At 56.9% G+C, this 16000-nt stretch overlaps 1 long non-coding RNA gene across 1 annotated transcript; it reads right to left on the minus strand.

The window, feature by feature from the left end:
• Positions 1-3849: 3849 nt before the first annotated feature.
• Positions 3850-11196, minus strand: LOC137447818 (uncharacterized). The gene is made up of 2 exons (XR_010988932.1): positions 10743-11196; positions 3850-5746 (listed from the first exon to the last, which is right to left on the minus strand). It is a non-coding gene; the product is annotated as an uncharacterized lncRNA (long non-coding RNA).
• Positions 11197-16000: the final 4804 nt, after the last annotated feature.

The following is a 16000-nucleotide window of genomic DNA, read 5'->3' on the forward strand; positions in this document are numbered from 1 at the left end:
GGGTCCAGTGAGGAACTACACTATGGGAGAGATTTGTGTGTGATAGCAAGGCCCAAGGTTACTCACCTTCTAGAAACCCATCCTGCCCAGTCAGGTGCCTCAGGGGTTGGAGCTACCAGATGCTGATACAACCCAGGACTGCAGGTGGCTGCTGTTGTATCAGGGAACTTGAGGGACCCATGTGGGTGCACATCCTTGAGGAGAGCTGATGACTGCATCTGCTGGAGTGAGACCACATCCTTGCCAGCCCTGGTCCCTGCCATGGTGGAATGATCTGGTCCCAGAGTTTTAATTCCCAAGGTTTTCATTCCCTTAGGTGGAGAGCAGCCACGGAGCACTGCTGAGCATCAGTAGCAGCAGTTGCTTGCTGCCTGCTCAGGGAAAGCAGTAGCCATGAGGGCCAGCTGGACAGCAGAGCCATCCAGCCACCACTGCTGCTTTGGCAGCTGGCTTCCTCCCAGCCAGCCCTGGGGGTGCCCAGGGATGGGGGTGCCCAGGGATGGGGGTGCCCAGGGATGGGGGTGCTGAGCAAGACTCTTGTGTAACCAAGAGCAGCTCTTCAGCAGAGCTCCAGGGTGAGTGCCTTTGGCTGCTGGTGACACCAACACTTCCTCTCAACCCCTCTCACTAAAGACTGCAGGGCTCCCACTTACCTTCCAAATGAGCAGCAATTAGCTCCTGGCTGGCTCTGCTGGGCTGATCCATTTGGAGCCTGGCCAGAGCAGGGACAGGCACTAACGAGCCCAGTTCCTTAATGGAGGATGGGCAGAGCAGGGCTGTGGGATGGAAGGGGTTGCAAACCCCAACGGGCTGCCCATCCTTCCCCTTCCCCGGCAGCCCCTGAGGCAGGAATGTGTCTCTGCTTCCTCTGGGAGGCTGGGGGTGGATGCCCATGCCCTTCCTCAAGGAAACCAAGCAGTATCCTGCTTTTCCTCCTGTAGATCCCACCACAAACAGCTCCGTGGCATGAATGGCAGCTGCTGGGTGTGTTGTCCCAACAGGCAGCTCAGGCACAAAGTTCTGTCTCTGCCTGACAGAGGAAAAGAGGTCTGGGCTCATCCTAGCTACGCTCTGTCTGTGGATGAAGGTGAGGGTGTGAAGGCAGCTGGAGATTAGGTAAAATGTCTGCACCTCTCTTTGCTATTGCCATGAGAAAAGGTCCCTATGGGCTTGGCTAAATCCATTTGCTCAGGATGAGGTCCCTCTGTACTGCCAGAGACATTATAGAGTCATAGAATCACAGAATTGTCAGGGCTGGAAGGGACCTCATGGCTCAGCCAGTTCCAACCCCCCTGCCATGGCCAGGGACACCTCACACTACAGCAGGTTGCTCACAGCCACATCCAGCCTGGCTGCAAACACCTCCAGGGATGAGGCTTCCACCACCTCCCTGGGCACCCTGTTATCACAGAGCAGCCTCTGAAGGGGCCTCCTGTAGCCCCAGCTGGGGAGTCCTGGCTTCATGGTCTTAGAGCTGGTGGCTTCATAGTCTTGAGGCTCACCTAAAAAGAGGCTTAGGTGTGCCAGGATTGTGCTGGTGGTGTGTGGAGCTGCCTCTGACATCCAGTGTGGCAAGAGGGCTGGCCAGGGGCTAGTGACCAGGCTGAGCACCTGGGCTCCTGGAGCCTGGCAGCAGGGTGCTGTGCTGCAGCCGTAGGTGCTGTAAGGGCAGGAGGTGGCACTGGTGGCTTGGTGCAGGCAAGGTCTGCAGTAGGGGGGTGGTGGGGGTGGTGTGGGCAGCGCTGGTGAGGGGTGCAGGGCTGGCAGCAGGGGCTGGTGTGTTGCGGTGTGAGGCGCTGGTGAGGCTGCTGCAGGCAGGCCGAGCAGAGCAGTGTGGTGTGTGTGGAGCAGGTTCGGTGCGAGTGGGTGTGGGTGCGTGGGGAGGGCTGTGGGCGGTGGGATTGCTGTGAGGGCTTTAGGCTGGGAGCGGCGGGGCCAGGGCCGGTCACTGTGCAGGCTGTGGGACACCGTGCGGGCTGTGGGTCACCGTGAGGGCTGTGGGTCACCGTGCGGGCTGTGGGTCACCGTGCGGGCTGTGGGTCGCCGTGCGGGCTGTGGGTCACCGTGCGGGATGCGGGTCACCGTGCGGGCTGTGGGTCACCGTGCGGGCTGTAGGTTGCCGTGCGGGCTGTAGGTCACAGTGCGGGCTGTGGGTCGCCGTGCGGGCTGTGGGTCGCCATGAGGGCTGTGGGTGACTGTGCGGGCCGTGGGTCGCCGTGCGGGCTGCGGGTCACCGTGCGGGCTGTAGGTCACCGTGAGGGCTGCGGGTCGCCGTGCGGGCTGTGGGTCACCGTGAGGGCTGTGGGTCGCCGTGCGGGCTGTAAGTCACCGTGCGGGCTGCGGGTCACCGTGCGGGATGCGGGTCACCGTGCGGGCTGTGGGTCACCGTGCGGGCTGTAGGTTGCCGTGCGGGCTGTAGGTCACAGTGCGGGCTGTGGGTCGCCGTGCGGGCTGTGGGTCGCCATGAGGGCTGTGGGTGACTGTGCGGGCCGTGGGTCGCCGTGCGGGCTGCGGGTCACCGTGCGGGCTGTAGGTCACCGTGAGGGCTGCGGGTCGCCGTGCGGGCTGTGGGTCACCGTGAGGGCTGTGGGTCGCCGTGCGGGCTGTAAGTCACCGTGCGGGCTGCGGGTCACCGTGCGGGATGCGGGTCACCGTGCGGGCTGTAGGTCACCGTGAGGGCTGCGGGTCGCCGTGCGGGCTGTGGGTCACCGTGAGGGCTGTGGGTCGCCGTGCGGGCTGTAAGTCACCGTGCGGGCTGCGGGTCGCCGTGCGGGCTGCAGGGGGCGCTGTGGCTCAAGCTCCGCGGCACAGGCGCCGTGGCCGGGCTGCAGAGAGGGGTCCCAAGGCGCCGCGCTCGGGTCCGCTCTCTCGGGAGGGCTGCAGTTTGCGAACCTGTTTTGCCCTCACAACATCCAACCCGAATTTTCCTCCAGGCACCCTGCACCACCTCCCGCTCACCTCCTCTCCGGGCTGGCTCCTAACAAGGCAACCCTGCCCGCGCTGGGGCTGCTTCTTTTGTCCCCCAGCCATCCGTGGGCTTTCCACACCTGCCCATCCGGCAGGCACAAGGCTCTAGGCACCGAATCGGAGACTCAAAGAATCGCTTCAGTTGCAAAAGGCTTTCCAGAGCATCCAGCCCAACCATTCTCTAACTCTGCCGAGTGCTGCTAACCCTTGTCCCTCAGCAGCACATCTCTGCATCTTCCAATCATCTCCAGGGACAGGCATTCAACTACCTCCCTGGGCAGCCTGTGCCAGGCTTTGAGAACCTTTCCAATGAAGAAGATTCTTGTAATATCCAACCTAAACAGCCCCTGGTGCAACTTGAGGCCTCTTCCTCTGGATCTATCACCCTCCAGCAGATCAACACTTCCTTCCAGATTAGTAACATCAGCCAGCTTGGTCAGGGTGTACATGCAGTCACATTTAATATTCATCCTTTGTTTCAGAGCCTGCAATATAGCTGGAGAGATGTCCCTTCCATAGGGTTGAAGAGTTGTCCCTTCCAGGGAGCTGAAGAGTTGTCCCTTCCATGCAGCTGAAGAGTTGTCCCTTCCATGGAGCTGAAGAGTTGTCCCTTCCATGCAGCTGAAGAGTTGTCCCTTCCATAGGGCTGAAGAGTTGTCCCTTCCAGGGAGCTGAAGAGTTGTCCCTTCCATGCAGCTGAAGAGTTGTCCCTTCCATGCAGCTGAAGAGTTGTCCCTTCCAATGAGCTGAAGAGTTGTCCCTTCCATGCAGCTGAAGAGTTGTCCCTTCCATGCAGCTGAAGAGCTGTCCTTTCAGTGGAGCTGCTGCAGCCATAGCTTCCCACTTTCCCCACCCCCCACCCTCAGTGGACAAACAGCTTCAGAAAGGAAGGTAGAAACTTTAATTATGCATTTCCAGAACGTTTGCACCTAAATGGTTCCTGCAGAGCAGAACAGACCTGGAGACTGCACCCCCCTGATGTCTACTTCCCTGCACTTTACAACCCCCAGAAGTCAGCCTCTGTTTTTGATGGCAGCTCATAGCATGATGAGTCTCTGTCTGGTGTCCTGGGTGTAGAAGGTGGTCCATGTTTTACCCAGGACAGGGTTAGGGCCCAGATATGCTCAGTTTTCACACAGAAGTTGTTTCAGTGCTTTGGGGCTGCGGGTCCTGCACAGCACTCCCATGGAGCTGAGCAGGAAGCCTTTCTTCCTGGGCTGGGAAAGCAGTGTTTAGATGGCTACAGGGGACACCAGCTGACTGCTCCTGCTGGGGGCTTAGGTGCCAGCCCTGCCACCAGTCTCATGCCCAGGTAACTAGAGAGAAGAGCTGCTGGTACCCTGCCCAGCCTGCAGTTCCCACGCTGAACAGCTTGCCCACAAACCTCACTGCCCTTGCTGTTGGCTCACAGTGATAACTTTAGTGACAGCAGGGACACCAGAGGCCTGATGCCACCCAGGAAGGGTTACATGGTTCATTCTCCTGCCCAGGCAGTGGTGAAGGTGGGAATCCCCAGCTCAGTCCTCCCTCTGGTGAACCACGTGTCCATGATCCAAGATGTGGACAATCTTTGGAGCAGGGCCTGTTGTGACAGGACGAGGGGAGGGGGCTGCGTGGTTTGAAACTCACAGAGGGAGGTTCAGACTGGATAGAAAAGAGAAATGTTTGACACTGAGGGTGGTAAGAGCCTGGCCCAGGCTGCCCAGAGAGGTGTGAGCTGCCCCATGGCTGGAAGCATTGCAGGTCAGGTTGGTTGGGGCTGTGAGCAGCCTGCTCTGGTTGCAGATGTCCCTGCTGGCTGCAGGGGTTGAAATGGATGAGTTTGAAAGGTCCTTTCCCACACAAACCAGTCTGAGACTCTATGAACCCATTTGATAGGTGTTATTTATGCTTCCATCCTACACAAGTGTCCTTATGGTCAGCTGAACACTGCATCAGGAGCACAAGAGCGGGGAGATATAGGTCTCTCGGCCTCCTTGCACCTGAGACTGGTCCTTTAGGTCAGCTGGGAAGTTTGTTTCCATGTTGAGCCACCACTGGTTTGACAGCTGAAGCACTAAATCTCCTCCCAGCCTTGGCAGCTGCCCACAGCTCCAGCAGGATTTGAACAGAGCTCTTCTGAGTGCTGGGATCTTCTGAGTACTCCACTAGGAATCACTTAGACATTCCCTGGCACCTTGGTGAGATTAGGTGAAGTGTACCTAAGATCTCATCTAGCTAGCAGCTGGACTTTGCTTGGGAAACCTCTGTCCTGTCCCATGTTGTGGCCTCCCCCTCCAGTTGAGTGCATCAGTGCACAGCCAAGGTCCCCAAGCTGGGGAGTCAGGGCAGCTCAGGCAGGTCCTGCAGCTGTGAGCCCTGTGCAACCAGCTCCTGCCATCCCTTCAGTGGGGTCTGCAGATAAGGCCCAGCCTGTCACCTAGCCTGCCAGCCAGCCTGCCAGCCAGCCTGCCACCCAGCCTGCCAGCCAGCCTGCAGCAGCCCACAGGCAGGATGGCTGGCACTGTCTCCATGGCTACCAGGCTGCTGGTGCTGAGTCCTGTGAGGCAACAGCAATGATGTGCTTAGAGAGAATGTGAAGAGGTTATCTGCCATCCATCCATGGGTGCCCTGGCTCTGTGTGCCCAGAGTGGTGGCAGTGCCCAGCAGCTCAGCACAGTGCAGCTTTCTCTCTGGTTTCAGTGATGGGTTTGAAAGAGTAGCAGCACAGTCTTGGTTTGGTGCTGGTCCTCTTCATCTGCTTGCTCAACAGCTTCACACTCTGAGCCTTTCTGCTTGCCTGTGAACAGACAGTGAAAAGAGAAGCAAATACTCAGAATCATAGAATGGGTTGGGTTGGAAAGGACCTTGAAGATCATCTGGTTCCAACAGCCTGCCATGGGCAGGGACACTTCCTGCTACACCACTACAACCTTAACAGACCCTGATGACACAGACCCTGGTGAGAGCCTGGCACAGGCTGCCCAGGGAGGTGGTGGAAGCCTCCTGCCTGGAGGTGTTTGCAGCCAGGCTGGAGGTGGCTGTGAGCAACCTGCTGCAGTGTGAGGTGTCCCTGCCCATGGCAGGGGGTTGGAAGTGGCTGAGCCTTGAGGTCTCTTCCAACCCTGACAGCTCTGTGGTTCTATGACATCTATGATATTCAAGGTCTCTCCCATACAATCTCTACAGTCAAACCACTGGGGCTCAGGAGCCCGCTGAGCACCTGTCAGAGCTGGCACAAAAGCACTAGCAGACTCTGTGTGACAAACAGGATCACAGAATGGAAGGGCTTGGAAGGGACCTCCAGAGATCATCCAGTCCAACCCCCCTGCCAGGGCAGGGTCAGCTAGAGCAGATCACCCAGGAACACCTCCAGGTGGGCACTGAAAGTCTCCACAGAAGGAGACTCCAGCACCTCTCTGGGCAGCCTGCTCCAGGGCTCTGCCATCCTCCAGGTAAAGAAGTTCCTCCTCATGCTTAGGTGGAACTTGCTGTGTTCAAGTGTGCAGCCAGGTCAGCTTCTGGGCTGGACACTGGGGGCTGCCCAGGGATATTCAGGGTCAGCCCAGGTCAGGAGGATGTTTTCTCTCTTTAATTTCTAGACCCATGAGCAATCACTTGACATCATTGGGTTGATATTCTCCCAGTGCTTCCCCTGGTGCAGGGTGGGGGATGCCCAGGCTGTGGTTCTGTTGGGGGAACTGCTGTGTAGGAGCCCACCAGGTTCCTGAGCATGTGTGAGAGTCATGAGGGAGGAGTCCCCACACATCTCCACTGCCCTTGGGGGCTAAGTTCTCAGAGCAGGAGGAGCTGGGGGTGCTGTTCAGGTCAGCAGGGTGGCATGAGGAGCACAGGCTGGTCAGGAAGTGGAAGAAGGCTGCCCTGCGTGCATGGGCACTGTGCCACTGGGCTATGTCATGCCCATGGCTGTAAACCACCCCCAGCAGCCTGGAACAAACAGACCAAGCACAAACCCACAAAAACCCAATGGAGAAAGATAAGCTCCTGGTCAATAATGTGCTGGACCTGGGCCAGCTCTCCCAGTGCTGCACAGAGCTGAGCCTCCAAGGGATGGGGACTCACAGGTGCTTCACTCATCCTGCCCACCACAGAAGGGTAAAGCTGGCTCTGGTGGGCATGGACTCTGCTCCACCCAGAGAGCTCTGGGACAGCAGAAGAAGGAACAAAGGTCCCTCTGATGGAAAGGGGACATTGGAGACCATTACAGCTGGAGTCTGGACATGCTGGGGTGTGCAGGCTCAGGGGTACCCACCATGGGAGAGGTGGGACAATGGGGCAGGAGAAGTCCCACGGCTCCCTGCCTGGTGTGAGAGGTTTTTCTCCTGGAATTTGGTCCTTGGTGATGGCTTCTGCCCAGGCATGGGGGACACTGAAGCCATCATGTCCTGCCTGTGCCCAGGTCCCTCTCTGCTGGCTGCCTGGAGAAGGTGAAGGACCCTGAAGGCACCTTGTGCACACACACACACACACACATGTCCTGTTGAGGAGCAGGGCTTGCCCTACCTATGGTGACAGGATGAGAGGCAATGGCTTCAAAGCAGAGCAGAGCAGATTTAGATTGGATGCTAGGAACAAGTTCTGCACCAGGAGGGTGGTGGAACACTGGAGCAGGTTGCCCAGGGAGGTGGTTGAGGCTCCTTCCCTGGAGATAATTCAAGGTGAGGCTGAACAGGGCTCTGAGCGACCTGAGGATGTCCCTGCTGAGTGCAGGGGGGTTGGACTGGATGAGCTTTGGAGGTCCCTTCCAACCCAAACCATGCTCTGATTCCATGGTTCTGCTTGGAGCCACCTGAGCTGGGTGACTGAGCCAGAGGAGGGGATGTGCAAGCAGCAGTGTCTGATGGTGAATGCTAGAGCCTGGGGTCTTGGACTGGGTCAGTGTGTGGTGGGGGCCACTGGAGGCCTCGGCCCCTCCATGAGAATGGACAGAGCCTCATCAGCACATGGCAGGAGATCTGGGCTCAGGGCTGTCAATACTTCCTGGGGTGGCTGAGGCATCACCCTCCACCCATTGTCACCCCAAAGCTTTCCCCTGGCCACATGCTGCTGCTGTGCACTGATTCACCCCAGGTCAGCTGCTGGCAGGGACCTTTCTCCCCACCAAGCATCCTTCAGGAGGGACAGACAAGTGGTGATGGGGACCTTGCACCCACTTCCCACTGGGTTCCCATTGGGCTCCCCCTGGAGTTCCCCTGGGTTCCCTCTGGGTTCCACGGGGTTCCTTGCGTGATGCCACCAGGCACCCCGGGTGTTGTCCCTGAGGGCCACACCCAGCAAGGGACAGGCATTGAGTGGTGACAAAGCCCTGAGCCAGGCTTCCTGGGCTGGGTTGAGCAGGCTGAGCATTAGCAGTTCAAAAGCCCTGAACAAATAAAGGAGGGTGTTGGTCGCTGCTGCCCTTCCTCAGCTGAGCTGCAGCATTCAGCTCATGCCTGCTGCAGACTCTTATCTGGAGGCACATCAAGGAACTTCTTGAAGGAGGTAGTCCCAAGGGCACAGGGGTGCAAAAGCACCCAGAGACTGGTGGTGAAGCTGAACTCCTGCTCTGGGCACCCTGGGAGGTGTGGGGCTGTAAACCACTGTGACTCTGCAGTTTCAAATCATTGCCCTTCATCCTCTCACTCCCAGCCCTTCGGAACAGTCCCTTCCCAGCCTTCCTGTAGGTCCCCTTCAGCTATTGAAATGCTGCTCCAAGGTCTCCCTGGAGCCTTCTCTTCTCCAGGCTGAACAACCCCATTCTTTCAGCCTGACTTCACAGGAGAGGTGCCCCAGCCCTCTGATCATCTGTGTGGTCTGCTCTGGGCCCTCTCCAGCAGGCCCAGGTCCTTCCTGTGTTGAGGGCTCCACACCTGGCTGCAGTACTCCCCTCTCTCCATCTCTGGCCAGGCTGCTTTGGATGCAGCCCAGGCTGCCTTTGGCCCTCTGGGCTGCAATTCCTTGGCTGGAAATATGTTCTTCACTAGGAAGACTTTCCCAGCATGGGCAGCCCAGTGGCACCCAGTGGTGTGCTGGGCTGTGCCAGCCAGCAGCCAGCTTTGCTCACTCACACCCCACTCACACAGAGAGTTTGGTGCCAAGGGACAGCCTGGACCTGGATTATTACCGTTGACTGTCTCTGTCTGCCCAGGCTGGTGAGAGCCTGGCACAGGCTGGCCAGGGAGGTGGTGGAAGCCTCCTGCCTGAAGGTTTTTGCAGCCATGCTGGATGTGGCTGTGAGCAACCTGCTGTGCTGTGAGGTGTCCCTGCCCATGGCAGGGGGTTGGAGCTGGCTGAGTTGGGGAAATCTAAAAGCAAATGCAGAGTGGAGCAGCTGCAATCCTCTGTGCTGCAAAGAGCTTTCCAGCCAGGGAGTCTAAATCAAAACAAATAATTTGTCAGCAGCATCTGGAGCCCTGCTACTGGCCTGTCACCAGGAGGGAGGTGGTTGAGGCCCCAGCCCTGGAGGTGTTTAAGCCCAGGCTGGATGAGGCTCTGGGCAGGCTGATCTAGTGTGGGGTGTCCCTGCCCATGGCAGGGGGGTTGGAACTGGATGATCCTTGTGGTCCCTTCCAACCCTGACTGATGCTGTGATGCTATGAGGCTGTAAGAAAAGCAAAGGGAGGAATCTTTGTCTGCCTTGTTCAGAAGCAGGGCTGAGGAGCACAGAACGGACACCCCCCGCAGAGGGAAGTGATGGGAAGTTCAGCCTGTGCCAGGGCCTGTGCTGGGGTGGGTAAGGCAGCCCAGGAGCCCCTGTCAGGGAGAGCAGCCTCTGCTCAGCACAAGAGAAAGGAAATGGGGCAGGACATTGGGCTTACTGCAGAGGGGGTTGGACTTGATGACCTTTGGAGGTCCCTTCCATCCTGGACCATTCTATGATTCTGTGATCCTTGAGGTCCCTTCCACCCTGACAATTCTGTGATTCTATCTCTGGGTGACCACCCAGGCTCCTTGGCCCTCTGCTACCAAAAGCTGGCATGAGTGGTTTAGCTTGGACACTAAAAGCAACTTCCTCCCTGAACAGGATCTCAAAGCCTGGCCCAGGCTGCCCTGGGAGGCGGCTGAATGCCCATCCCCGGAGGTGTTTAGAAGCTGCAGAGATGTGCTGCTGCAGGACATGGCTCAGCACCATGCTAGAGTTACAGAACACTTGGGATGGATGATCCTAAAGGTCTTTTCCAACCACAATGATTCTATGACTATCTGGAGCAGGCTGCCCAGGGGAATTGTGGAGTCTCCCTCTCTGGAGATATTCAAACCCTGCCTGGATGTGCTCCTGTGTGACCTGCCCTGGCAGGGGGCTGGACTGGATGAGCTTTCCAGGTCCCTTCCAACCCCTAACGTTCTGTGGTCTCCAGGAGGCTGCTCACCACCTCTCTCCTGAAGGCAGCAGTGCCTGTAAGCACTCCCAGGAGCCTGTTTAGCACCAGGCTTGGTGGAGCTAGAGAATGGTTGGACTCAGTCAGCTTAAAGGTCTTTCCCAACCCAAACCATTCTGTGATTCAAAGCCAGAGCAGTGGCTCTGCAGGACCCTCAACTCCCAGCACCATCTGATGGGAAGAGCTCAGTTAATAACCCCCCTCCCTTTGTCACTGAAATCCCCTCCCCACATTCACTCAGGCAGGCTGATCTCAGCAGCACCAAGCTCCTGGCCACCATTCAGCCATTCCAGAGCACTCTGCAGTCTGTCTCCTGAAGAGGACTTGTCACCAGCAGGAAGGTCTGGCTGCCCTGCCAAGACCTCTGCATCCCCCAACGCTAGCAAAGCATCCCTGGGCATGCTGAGCTGTAGGTACCTTTCCCCTGAGAGTCCATCTGGCTGCTTGCTGCTTCAGGGGCCAGCAGGCTCTTCCCTCTGGTCTTTGTGGATGCTCTTCACCAGCTGGATGATGCTTTAGAGCTTCCCAACAGGTGATGCTGCTCCTTCAGGTGCAGGTTTCCATTTTGGCTTTGCTGGCTCAGTTCAAACCCAGCTCCTCAAAGGAGACCTCAATGTTGAACGTGTACCAGAAGACCCAGAAGAGGAGGCTGAAGGCAAGCAGCAGAGCTCCCAGGTAAACAAAGAAGTCCCAGAAGCTTAGTGGAGCAAAAATTCCCACGAAGAGGATGATCAGCCCGACCACATCACACAGCACAGCCAGGAGCAGGATCACAGGACAGCGACCAACCAGCCTGAGGAGGAACATGGAGGAGCTCCTCCAGCAGAGACCCCTCAGGGCAGGGGTGGAGGTGCCAGCAGCATCCAGCAGTCTCTCTTGCAGCCTCTGCTGGCACAGGAGGAAGTACAAATGTCACAGCACACCTTGGGAGTATGCCACTGATACTACTTTAACCCTTCCATGGCCCTGCCATCGCCCTGCATGTGCTGGAGCAGAGCCCAGGGTGTGTGTGAGCTCTCCAGGGAAGGGACCTGCTGCTGGGCCACCCTGTGGTTACACCCACACTGCCTCAGAGGTGCAAGTCTGGTCCTGACCCAGCCTGCAGACAGGCTCTGCTCCTTCCACGTGACAACCAAGGCATCTTGTGTCACTCCTGAGCAGCATCCTTCATGCAGAGGTCTTAGCAAAGTCTGCAGGGCACTGGCTCTGGCATCCCAGTGATGGCCTGGACACATGGCACTGTTCCCCCTGTTTGTAGGTAAACTGAGGCATGGGAACTGCATAGAATCATGGAATGGGTTGGGCTGGAAGGGACCTTACACATCAGCCAGTTCCAGCCCCACTGCCATGGGCAGGGACACCTCCCACCAGCCCAGGTTGCTCAAGGCCTCATCCAACCTGACCTTGAACACCTCCAGGGAGGGGGCATCCACAACCTCCCTGGGCAGCCTGTGCCAGTGTCTCACCACCCTCACTGGAAAGAATTTCTTCATCTCCAGTCTCAATCTCTCCTCTTCCAGCTGAAAGGCATTGTCCCTCGTCCTGTCACTCCCAGCCCTTGTCAGAAGTCTCTCCCCAGCTCTCCTGGAGCCATGGAAGGCTGCTCCAAGGTCTCCTTGGAGCCTTCTCTTCTCCAGGTTGATCATCCCCAACTCCCTCAGCCTGTCCCCATAGGGGAGGTGCTCCAGCCCTCTGATCATCTTTGTGGCCTCCTCTGCATCCACTCCATGCTTTGTCCAAGGCATCAAAAGCACATCACCCTTGCACATCACCCTTGCAACATCTCCAGGGGGCAGTTCTTGCTGGAAAGCTGCAGATCAGACAACCTGTGCCACCACCCAGGCCAGACATGGGAACAAAGCAAGTCAGAGCTGAATCACCAAGCAGGAGACTGCTTCCTAGAGCTCCTGGCTTGGCCCATGTCTTGGCCATGCAAAGAATGCCAAAGCTTGAGGGAAGACCATGCAACATGAGGTCAGTTTTGGGCTCCTCAATTCAAGAGGGACAGGGAACTGCTGGAGAGTGTCCAACAGAGAGCTGCAGGGATGATGAAAGGACTTGGCCATCTCTCCTATGAAGAAAGGCTGAGGCTGTTTAGTCTGGAGGGGAGAAGGCTGAGAGGGGATGTGATCAACATCTGTCAGCAGCTGAGGGGTGGGTGTGGAGGTGAAGGTGCCAGGCTCTTGTCAGTGGAGCCCTGTGATAGGACAAGGAACAATGGGTACAAGTTGGGACTCAGGAGATTCCACCTCAACATGAGGACAAACTTTGGTGTGAGGGTACTGGAGCCCTGGAGGAGGCTGCCCAGAGAGGTTGTGGAGTCTCCTCTGGAGACTTTCAAACCCCTCCTGGATCTGTTCCTGTGATCCTTCTCTGGCAGGGGGGTTGGACTGAATGATCTCTAGAGGTCCTTTCCAACCCTCACTATTCTGTGATGCCATGATTCCTTCTGCTGCAGCCCCCAGCTTTCATGAGCCAAACCTTGCAAGGTGAGCCCCTCACACTGATTGTCCTTCAGGGGGGTGTCTGCAGCCAGCCTGGATGTGCTCTGTGTGAGGCAGGGTTTGCAGCTGGATGCCTTTCAGGGACACCAAGCAGTGCATGGCAGAAACCATTTGCCCATGATCACAGAACCACAGAATCAACCAGGCTGGAAAAGACCTCAGAGACCACAGGATCACAGAATCACCGAGGTTGGAAGAGACCTCAGAGATCATCAAGTCAAACCTATCACCTAATACCTAACACCTCCTGGCAACTAAACCATGGCTCCAAGTGCTACATCCAAGCCTTTTGTGAACACCTCCAGGGATGGGGACTCCACCACCTCCCTGGGCAGCACATTCCAATGGCTAACAACTCTCTCTGTGAAGAACTTTCTCCTCACCTCCAGCCTAAACCTCCCCTGGCACAGCTTCAGACTGTGTCCTCTGGTTCTGCTGCTGGCTGCCTGGGAGAAGAGACCAACCCCCACCTGGCTACAACCTGCCTTCAGGGAGTTGGAGAGAGCAAGAAGGTCTCCCCTGAGCCTCCTCTTCTCCAGGCTAAGCAGCCCCAGCTCCCTCAGCCTCTCCTCACAGGGCTGTGCTCCAGACCCCTCCCCAGCCTCGTTGCTCTTCTCTGGACACGTGATAGCCCCAAAGGAAATGTGGCACACTACATAAAGTCACCCCCTGGGTCGGAAAGGAACCCAAAGGTTGGCAGAAGTTCATTCAGCTCCAATGAATGGCTCAGAAAAGGCCACAAACAGCTGCACTTTGTTCCAAAGACACAGAAACTAGAGCAGAAAACTCTGCTGGCCACCTCTGCCTTGTCCCAGCCCAGTCCTGCTGCAGCTGTAAGGATGAGCTCAGCAGCCAACACCTGCTCCTGCAGCTGGCCCAGAGCAGGTTTGCAGAAGAATGTGGCAAGAGTGAACCAGCTCTTCACAGGGGACAATGACAATTGCTTCCCAGAGCTATCTGTAAGTTGGGAGCAGCCAGAATTTGAGCAGGGGAATGGAAGTGGCTAGCAGGAGCCAGTCAGTATTTACTGAGCTGAAGCAGGTGGAGACCAGCCCCAGAAGGAGCCTTCAGGATGTTTGTCCTGTGGTGAGATGCAGATAACAACTTGCAGCCTGGGCTGAGCTCTTAGCAGCTACCTGCCTGAGGATGAGGAGGAAAAGGAAGGGCAGCGTGGTGCTGCTTGACCAAGCAGCCCAGGGCTGCTTCATGCATGGTGGCCTCCAGCCACAGCTCCACAGCTCAGGGCTGGCTGTACATGGTGGTGAATTGCTCAGGCTGCCATAGATGCAGGGGCCTTGGTGGTGCTGGGTTGATGGTTGGACTTGTTGGTCCTGGAGCTCTTTCCCAAGCCAAACAATTCCATGATTCTATGATCTGTGGCTGTAGATGAGCTCAGCCTTGGCATGGGTGGGCAAGAGGACTGCTCTCCCTCAAGGGCCAGCAGCTCCATGCTGAGTCTCAGCTGTTGGACTCACGGCTGCAGGAGCAAAGCTGCCCTCCAGGTGCTCTCTTCCCAGGTCTGGCTGTGTGAAGAGCTTCCCTGACACGGTGGATCACAGCATCACAGAAACATTCAGCTTGGAAGAGACCCCCAGGACCACCAAGTCCAACCCAGAACCCTGCTCTGCAAGGGTCCAGAGAAGGGCAAGAAAGCTGGGGAGGGGTCTGGAGCACAGCCCTGTGAGGAGAGGCTGAGGGAGCTGGGGTTGCTTAGCCTGGAGAAGAGGAGGCTCAGGGGAGACCTTCTTGCTCTCTACAACTACCTTAGGTTGTAGACAGGCAGAGGTTGGTCTCTTCTCCCAGGCAACCAGCAGCAGAACAAGAGGACACAGTCTCAGGCTGTGCCAGGGGAGGTTTAGGCTGGATGTTAGGAGGAAGTTCTAGACAGGGAAAATGATTGCCCACTGGAATGGGCTGCCTGGGGAGGTGGTGGAGTCACCATCCCTGGAGGTGTTCAGGAGGAGACTTGATAGGGTGCTTGGTGCCATGGGTTAGTTGATTAGGTGGTGTTGGATGATAGGTTGGACTCAATGATTTTGAAGGTCTCTTCCAACCTGGTCTATTCCTATTCTATTCTATTCTATTCTATTCTATTCTATTCTATTCTATTCTATTCTATTCTATTCTATTCTATATCATAGCCCCAAGCACCACATCCAAACCACCTTGAAACACCTCCAGGTTTGGGGACTCCACCACCTCCCTGGGCAGCACATTCCAACCCCTGACCACTCTTGCTGGGAAAAATGTTTCCTACTGCCCAGTCTAAACCTCCCCAGTGGCAGCTTGAGGCCACTCTCCCTTCTGTCACTAATGACCTGTGAGAAGAGACCAGCACCAACCTCTCCACAACCTCCTTTCAGGTAGCTGTAGACAGCCAGGAGGTCTCCCCTCAGCCTCCTCTTTTGCAATCTGAAACCTCAAAGCAATTTATATCAGGTCTTCAGGACATCCTCCTGTGGAGGAATGGTAAAACCAGCACAGCCCTCCCTGAGAGACACCAACTGACTGATGTGCAGTGGTTGCACCTCTTCAGACATTGGGAAAGGAGCCCAGACAACAGGGCAGGACAGGAATAGCACTGGAACAGGAAGTCTCCTTCCCCAGTGCACTCCTCTGTGAGCCCTGGGTGGTGATGCTGGTCCCCTGGAAAGCATCCCACAGAAGACAATGCTTCAAAGTAGCCCAGTGCATAGGAGCACCTCCTGTAAAGATAGGCTGAAAGAACTGGGGCTGCTCAGCCTGGGGAAGAGAAGGCTCTGGGGAGACCTTAGAGCAGCCTTCCAGTAGCTGAAGAGGTCCTACAGGCAGGCTGGGGAGGGACTGTGCAGAAGGGGCTGTGGGGATAGGATGAGAGGCAGTGGTTTGAAACTGCAGCAGGGCAGAGTTAGGTTGGACATCAGGAGGAAGTTCTGCACAATGAGAGTGGTGAGACACTGGAAGAGGTTGCCCAGGGAGGTGGTTGGTGACCCATTCCTGGAGGTATTCAAAGTGAGGCTTGCCAGGGCTCTGGGCAACCTGATCTAGTTGGAGATGTCCCTGCTGACTGCAGGGGTGCTGGGCACGGTGCCCCTTGAGGGTCCCTCCCAATCCCATGCATTCTGTGAGTCCATGACAGTGCTTTAGCCTCTCTCAAAGGAGCTTCCACACTCTGCAGGACCATTCACATCC

The sequence above is a fragment of the Melanerpes formicivorus genome, unplaced genomic scaffold (assembly GCF_026170545.1).
Source record: "Melanerpes formicivorus ecotype bairdi unplaced genomic scaffold, bMelFor1.0.p_v2 SCAF_21, whole genome shotgun sequence".
NCBI classification, from domain to species: Eukaryota; Metazoa; Chordata; class Aves; order Piciformes; family Picidae; genus Melanerpes; species Melanerpes formicivorus.